At 49.8% G+C, this 8,747-nt stretch overlaps 1 pseudogene; it reads right to left on the reverse strand.

Annotated features, from left to right (window-relative positions):
• Positions 1 to 457: 457 nt before the first annotated feature.
• Positions 458 to 892, reverse strand: LOC127489159 (transmembrane protein 250-like; annotated as a pseudogene).
• Between the last annotated feature and the right edge of the window lie 7,855 nt (positions 893 to 8,747).

Below are 8,747 nucleotides of genomic sequence, written 5' to 3' on the forward strand. Positions count from 1 at the left end.
TGAAAGACAGAGTTACAGAGAGGCAGAATTAGACAGAGAGAAAGAGGTTCACATCATAAAGAATTGACCAGGAACTGGAGATGGGGCGGCGGGGTTTGAGCGGGGGGAGGACAGCCGCACCCCTCCTGTCACCCTGTGCCCTCAGCAGGGGGGTTCCGATACCGCGAGCGAATTAGCAGAAAACAAAGCCTCAAGGAGACAGTGAAGTTTACTGCAAAAGATTGTGTGCAGCGGAAGTGGGGGCTCTGCCTGGGGCTGACTTGCCATCCTCAACACGGGTGCCGGCCGCCCAGCACCTGGGGACCAGTGCGCCCTCGCGGCAGGGGCGTCAGCAGGGGGTCTGGGCCCCCTTCCTGCCCAGCTGGACACCCCCGGGTTTCTCAGTGGCTGGGGCAGGTTCGGGGCGGCAGCGGGCACCTCCCTTGGCTGGCACCCGGCATCCCCCACGGTGTGGGCTTTACATGTCCACGAAGACCAGGAAACACCAGCCCAGCCCCCGGACCAGCAGCATGGTGACGTGGGTGGCATAGACCAGCAGCTCATTGAGCAGCCTGAAGTCCAGGCGCCGGCGGCCCAGCAGCAGCAGCAGCATCAGCAGCAGCAGCAGCGACAGCTGGAACTGGAAGCAGAACAGTGCGCACACGCCCAGGTACTGCAGGCAGAAGAGCTTGGCCAGCGCGCACCAGAGCGCGGCGGTGAGCAGGCTGCAGCTGAAGTAGAGCAGGAAGCGGATGAGGCCATACAGCCAGCGCGTCTTCAGGTACACCTCAAAGTTCTGTTACTTGGTGCGTACCAGGTAATAGGTGCACATGGGCCCACAGGCCGCGTGCAGGCAGCTGGTGTGCGGGCCATGGAAGGAGCGCACCTGCCACAGGATGGGCATCACTGGCATGGGGCTGGCACAGCTGCACTAGCACAGGTGGTGGCGACCAGCAGTGGCCTCATGGGTAGCCCGCATCTGACCCCCACGAGAGGCTCCATATGGCTGGGCCTGGCCCAGGCCATAACAGAGAGCTGCATTGGAAGTGGAGCATCCAGGACTCAACCCAGCACCCATATCAGATGCTGGCACTGTAGGCGGCAGCTTTATCTGCTACACCACAGGGCTTTTCCCTGAGTTACTACTTTTGAGGTCGGTAGGCTTGTGTGCATAACTTTTCTACTGGTGAGTAGGTAAAAGGACTCAGTGAAAATCCAAGTTAAATCAAAAAAGAACCCAATAAAGTCAACAAGGGAATATGCATATGTTGATGTTGAATTTTCATAGGCCACTGAGAGATGGACACTTGTCTCAAAAGCTACATTCATGAGGGCCGGCGCCGCAGCTCACTAGGCTAATCCTCTGCCTAGCGGCGCCGGCACACCGGGTTCTAGTCCCGGTCGGGGCGCCGGATTCTGTCCCGGTTGCCCCTCTTCCAGGCCAGCTCTCTGCTGTGGCCAGGGAGTGCAGTGGAGGATGGCCCAGGTGCTTGGGCCCTGCACCCCATGGGAGACCAGGAAAAGCACCTGGCTCCTGGCTCCTGCCATCGGATCAGCGCGGTGCGCCGGCCGCGGCGGCCATTGGAGGGTGAACCAACGGCAAAGGAAGACCTTTCTCTCTGTCTCTTTCTCTCTCACTGTCCACTCTGCCTGTCAAAAAAAAAAAAGCTACATTCATGTGACTTTGCACATGTGCAAGATGAGTTGGGTTAGCTCACATGGACTTGTAGGAATCAGAATACACAGGTGAGTCAAAGTTCTTCAGAACCTGGGAGACCTGTTTGCCTCTTCAGAGTTGCAGTCCTGCACCCTGTGCATTTGACAGGGTGGCGCAAGTGACACACCAACATTTCAAAGGCCCTGGGGGAGGGGGGGAATCCCTTGATTCCAGTTGGAATCATCATGGAATATTGTGAAATTTTTTTGATTATAGAAGTTTCTGATTTCTTCCAGACAAAACATCAGAAAAGCCCCTAAGAATGTTCTCAGACCAATCACCCTTCATTCCCCATGGAACAGGAAGAAGATGTACACAAGACTGATAGGCCCAAGGGCTGGGGCAGTCCTGCTTTTTCACTCCTCCTGCCTTCTCAGTTTTTACCTTGACCTTCTGCTCAACCTTAGGATCTTCTCCAGAGTGATCATAGTTTTGTTCATGTACTAGTAGAGCTGGGAATGTCTGTCACAAGAGAGGGAATGTGGTAGACTAGGGGTGTGGGGGGGAGCTCAGGCTATTGTGATCCAAAACTTTACTGTTGGCCCTTTCTGGAACAGGAGAGGTAGGAAAGGAGTCTCTCCTTTCAACCATCTCCTCCACCATGCAGGCAGGGAAGGTCATGGGTACTTGCATATTTCACTGCCCTAAGGACTCACTGGAGTCTTTCAATTGCCTGTTTTTTTTTTCTTTTTATTTTCTTAAGATTTATTTATTTAAGCCAGTGCCATGGCTTAATAGGCTAATCCTCTGCCTTGTGGCACTGGCACACCGGGTTCGAGTTCTGGTCAGGGCACCGGATTCTGTCCCGGTTGCCCCTCTTCCAGGCCAGCTCTCTGCTGTGGCCAGGGAGTGCAGTGGAGGATGGCCCAAGTGCTTGGGCCCTGCACCCCATGGGAGACCAGGAGAAGCACCTGGCTCCTTCCTTTGGGTCAGTGCGGTGTGCGGGCCACAGTGTGCCGGCCGCAGCGGCCATCAGAGGGTGAACCAACGACAAAAGGAAGACCTTTCTCTCTGTCTCTCTCTCACTGTCCACTCTGCCTGTAAAAAAAGTATTTATTTATTTATTTGAGACAGTTAGAAAGAGGCAGAGGCAGAGGCAGAGGCTGAGAGAGAGAGAGAGAGAGAGAGAGAAAGTTCTTCCATCCACCAGTTCACTCCCCAATTGGCCACAATGGCTGGAACCAGGCCAGAAGCCAGGAGGCAGGAGCTTCTTCTGGGTCTCCCACATGGGTGCACATGCCCAAGGAATTGGGCGGTTTTCTACTGCCTTCCCAGGACATAGCAGAGAGTTGGATCAGAAGTGGAGAAGCCAGGATCAGAACTGGTGCCCATATCAGATGTCGGCACTGCAGGTGGCCGCTTTATCCACTATGCCACAGTGACACCCACCTTTTGAAGATTTTATTTATTTGAGTGGCAGAGTTACAGTTAGAGATGGAGAGAAATAGGGTCCATCCACTGGTTCACTCCCTAAATGGCTGCAACAGCCAGTCACGCTCTGATATCTCTGTTCTTGCTAAACCATAAGCTCTACCAATAACATCCACTCCGTTAAAAAAAGATAATCACACCAGACGCACAGGTGTCAGCATAGGGACAGGAGACTTGAAGAAGCAAGGTACATGTGGCCCCCCAAAAATCACAATGGTTCTCCAGAATTAGATTCTGAAGTAAGGGAAATCCATGGAATGTCAGAAATAGAATTCAAAAGAAAGATTGTCAGAAAACTCAATGCAATGCAAGAGCATACAGATAGGTTAAAGAAATGAAGAAATCAATAAATGGCATAATGAAAATATCACTAAGTAGATAGAAATCATTAAGGAGAACCAGGTAGAAATTTTAGAGATGAAATCTTCAATCAGTGAAATTAAAAATACAATTGAGACCTTTAACAGCAGAAGAGACCAAGTGGAGGAAAGAGTTTCAGACTTTGAGGACAAGACAACTCAATCAAACAAAAATAAACAGGAAAGAATTTTAAAAGTCTATACGAAATTTGGAATACCATTATATTCAAATTACAGGTATACATGAAGGAAAAGAGAAGAGGCATTGAGAACCTGCTAAAGAAAATAATAGTTGAGGGGGATTTCACTGTGGCATAGTGGGTTAAGCTGCTGCCTGCAGTGCCAGCATCCCATATGGGTGCTGGCTTGAGAGCTGGCTGCTCCATTTCCAATCCTGCTCCCTGCTAATGCACTTGGGAAAGCAGTGGAGGATGGCCCAAGTCCTTGGGCCCATACAGCCACATGGGAGACCAAGAGGAAGCTCCTGGCTGCTGGCTTCAGACTGGCGCAGCTGCAGATATTGTGGCCATTTGGGGGAGTGAACCAACAGGCAGAAGCTTCTCTATCTGTGCCTCTGCCTCTCCATCTCTGTAACTCTGCCTTTCATATAAATAAATCTTTAAAAAAGTAGTTGAGGATTTCCTAGGTCTTGAAAGAGACATGTACATCCAGATACTAGAAGATCAAAGGACCCCAAAAGCAGACTTAACCTTAACTATTGTTGAGGTTTTTAATCCCCAGAATAGGAAAGTTTTTCTAAGATTTATTTATTGGCTGGCGCCGTGGCTCAATAGACTAATCCTCCACCCTGCGGCGCTGGCACACCGGGTTCTAGTCCCGGTCGGGGCGCCAGATTCTGTCCTGGTTGCCCCTCTTCCAGGCCAGCTCTCTGCTGTGGCCTGGGAAGGAGTGGAGGATGGCCCAAGTGCTTGGGCCCTGCACCCCTGGGAGACCAGGAGAAGCACCTGGCTCCTGCCTTTGGATCAGCGTGATGCACCGGCCACAGTGCACCAGCCGTGGCGGCCATTGGAGGGTGAAACAATGGCAAAAGGAAGACCTTTCTCTCTGTCTCTCTCTCACACTATCCACTCTGCCTGTCAAAAAAGAGATTTATTTATTTATTTGAAAGTATAATTACACCCTGAGAGAAGAGAGGCATGGGGGAGGGTGGACCAAGGACTTGGGCCATCCTCTACTGCTTTCCCAGGCCATAGCAGAGAGCTGGATCAGAATTAGAGCAGCTGGAATTTGAACCACCACTCATATGGGATGCAGGCACTACAGGCTGGGGCTTTAAACCACTGAACCACAGTGCCAGTCCTTGAAGGAAAACTTTAAGTACAATCTCCCCTCCCAAAAAACTGTCAGTGATTCACTGAGAATCCATGGATTCATGTAGCCTTGGTAACCATATTCTCCTGATTCTCTCAGTTATTTTTAGCACCACCAATTTCCTTTTGCTTAGTGTCTCAATTTCTGATGTCATAATACAGAGGCATCTTTTGCTGTTATTTTTACTTCTTTCCTACTCTTGATTTGAGATCCAGAGAGTAGCACATAGGAAACCAGAACCCATCCACTGGTTTACTTCTCAATTATTGCCAACAGTGTATTATTTTTTCTTACATATTTATTTGAGAATCAGCGACCGAGAGAGAGAGAGAAAAGACAGAGAAACATGAGAGAGAGAGGGACGGAGGGAGAGGGAGAGGGAGAAGGAGAGGGAGAGGGAGAGGGAGAAGGAGTTAGTTCTCATTCACTGGTGCAGTCCTCAGATTTAGGCAACACAATGCCTTTGCCTGGCTGAAAGCACGAGTTAGGAGTTCAGTCTCTGTAACTAGTAAGAAACCAGTGCCTATGACTTTCCAGCTAATAAGCATTGAAAGAAGTAACAAATACATAAATGGATGTCTAAAAAGAAGCCAGGTGTGTAGTAGAACCCAGGATGCTGTGGAGGAAATGGGCTTTTTCCCTCTTACTATTTGCTGAACTCTTAGTGTAGGGTTAATCTTATGAGTATAAAGTAAACTGAAAATGGATCATTGTAAAAATTGTACAGAAATAAGAGAGGAAGGGAGGAGGAACAGGTGGGAGAGTGGACAGGAGGAAGGGCAGGAGATGAAGAATCACTATGTTCCTAAATCTGCATATATGAAATGCATACACTCATGAAATACATGAAATTTGTTTACCTTAAAAAAGTAGAGACAAGGACAAGGTAGAATGTAAGGGCTCTGTCTAATCTAGAAAACAGCCTTATTAGAGCCAGAAATTGATTGAATTTTTGGTAAAAATCTAAGATAATATTCACTAAGAGCAGAAAAGCAAGTAGATGAACATACACATGGCAGCATTCCTTGGAGACCGCAGAATCCCTGTGTCTGGTGCATGGTACCAGCTGTTCTCAGAGCAGGGATGGGGAAAAATTAGTGATAAGAGCTCTACACAGTCATCATCTGCTGAGTTCTTTCTGCAGTTCTTTTAGTCCCGGCCTCCCTGCCCATTGTGTGTTGACTGACCTGAGAGGCTCTGATTGATGGATTTTGCCACCACACAGGGCTCTTCTCCTTGCTCCAGCTTGAAGACCTCCTGGCATTTGGTGCTGTAATACCCTGCTCCTAGAAAATGATGCTGGTTTTGTAAATCAGTAAGTTAGAGTGCTGAAGGACAATATTTGGTCCTAGAATTTATGCAGCAAAAGTGCCAATTTATTTTTTAAGGATTTATTTTATTTATTGGAAAGACAGAGTTACAGAGAGAGGTCGAGACAGAGAGAGAGGTCTTACATCCACTGGTTCACTTCCCAGGTGGCCACAATGGCCAGAGCTGTGCCAATCCGAAGCCAGGAGCTAGGAGCTTCTTTTGGGTCTCCCACAAGGGTCCAGGGGCCCAAGGACTTGGGCCTTCTTCTACTGCTACCGCAGGCCATAGCAGAGAGCTGGATTGGAAGAGGAGCTGCTGGACCAGTGCCCATATAGGATGCCAGCACTTCAAGCCAGGGCTTTAACCCACTGTGCCACAGTGCCAGCCCCAGCAAAAGTGCCCATTTAAATGCTCTGCTCACCCTTCACGGACTCAATTCCTAAACCTACCCAGCCCAAAACCTTGCAAGGTGTCCATTTATTTGTCAAATGTGAATAAAGTGGTCCATTTCAAGGGAGTTTCACTCACCCAAAGACTGTGGTGAGTTTTCCTCACCCAAAGACTGTAGTTCTCAGCATCACATCCCTCTACAGGGTCCTACTAGCGTTGTCCACATGCTGCCACTCTTCCTAGCTGAATCCTACAGCCAGATCTTCAAAAGACATCAGCATCTGTACTCCTGATTATATCTGCTCTCATCAAAGATTGGGATTGCATTCTGTGTGCATATTATTTTCTTTCTATAAGGTGCAGCTTAGTTTGTAATCTGCCTAGCAACAGAAAGCATAATCATAGGGAAAAAATCTTGCTTCTATATTAATTTTCTAATTCCAATGTCGCTCCCCCTCTTTGTTGAGGAACGACACAGGACCCTGAGCTGTTCTTTCGTCTGCTCAGCCCTTCCCAGGTTTGCTGCTGGTTCTTCCCGGGTTGGCTGCCGATCCTTCCACCTCCATGGAAGGGCGGTACCCCCTGCCACTTTCCCCACTTCCGTGGGGTAGCAGCACACCGCTGGCTGGCTCTCTCGGGGGCTGCTCAGATGTTATCCGGATGTTCCCCTTAGATGTTCCTGGTGCATGTTTTCTCTCTCCTCCTTTATAGTCCTCTTCCACCAATCCCAACTCTGCTACCCACACGCCGAGCATGCTGCTCTTCTCCAATCAGAAGCAGCTCCTGCAGCTTGTCAAGTTGGTGAGAGGCAGCTGTGTAGAAGCTGGTTACTCCTCTCCCAGCACCATATTGTGGGAGAGCAGATGCATAGAATAAGTCTTAATTCCAGTAACTTAGTCTAGTCCGAGTTGCTCCCCACAGTTCCCCCTTTCTTTTTATTTTTTGGCATTGATACGCACCTGTCTTCGGTGCTCCGCAGCACACACTCTGCTCTGCTTGCTAGAGTTGCCCACAGGTGCTTACAGCCCTACCAATCAGGCAAACCGAATCTGGGTCCTCTCTTCGCCATGTTGTGAGGAGGTTTTTAGGCGCTGATGTGTGCCTGTGTTTGGTGCCCTGCAGTGCATGATCTGCTCTGCTAGAACTGCCTGCAGGTGCTTACAAGCCCTACCAATCAGGCAAACCGAATCCGAGCCTTCTCATTGCCGTATTGTGGGGAGACTTATTGATGTTGATTCGTGCCTGTCTTTGGTGTCCTGCAGCGCATAAGCTGCTAGCCGCCCGCAGGTGCTCACCGCCTCCCTAATCAGGCAGACCGAATCCAAGCTCTCTCATTGCCATGTTGTGGGGAGGCCTTATTTTTCTCTATTTCTCTAACTCCAGGCATTCCTATCTCTCCTATTTTACTTCTATCTGCCAGCATTCCTATTTCTCTCATTTTACTTCTATACTTCTGTTTCTCTTATCCCCGCGGCTTTCTGGCTCCCGCCCCGAAGCGGCTTCTCGGCGCCTCACCCCACGGCGGCTTCCCAGCTCTGCGTGGCTTCAGCCCGTGCTTCTCTTATCTGCACAGCTTCTCTGCTTCGCGCACACTCCGGGGTCTCCACACCCCTTCACGTCCACACCACGGCTTCCGCGCCAGTCCCGCACTTCCTATCTACTCCCGCCCCGTACGCTCTCTCTGCTTGTGCCCTGCGCGCTTTCTCTGCACGCGGCGGCTTCCGCGAATCAGGGCCTAGCTCACTTTTCCACTTCTCGGTTTTCAGTCTAAGTTCCCCGGGATAACCTGACAAATTCCAACCTAGCTTATGTCTCCGCTCCTGGTTTGGCTTCCCGTCTTTTGCTCCCTGGGATAATCTGACGGATTCCAACCTAGCCTATGTCTCTGCCTCTGGTCCCAGTTTTTCACCTTTTGTTCCCCGGGCTGACTTGACAAATCCCAACCTAGCTTACTTCTCCGCTTCGGCCTGCCCCCGTGGATTCATCCTCCCTAACATATTTTTCTCTACCCGGTATGTTTCCTAACTTTTCTTCCAACAATATTCCCCTCTCATTTCTCCTGGCTTCTCCCCACAGTCCTTATCCGAGTCTAAGTTTCTTCTTGGTTTCACTTTCGCTTTTAATCTCCTAACTTCCCCGCCATAGTCCGCATCCAAGTCTATGTTTTCTCCAGCTTTCACTTTCGCTTTCAATCCTAACTTCTTCCGGCACTTTTTCCGTCCGGCTTT

Source organism: Oryctolagus cuniculus, chromosome 16 (genome assembly GCF_964237555.1).
Source record: "Oryctolagus cuniculus chromosome 16, mOryCun1.1, whole genome shotgun sequence".
NCBI lineage: Eukaryota > Metazoa > Chordata > Mammalia > Lagomorpha > Leporidae > Oryctolagus > Oryctolagus cuniculus.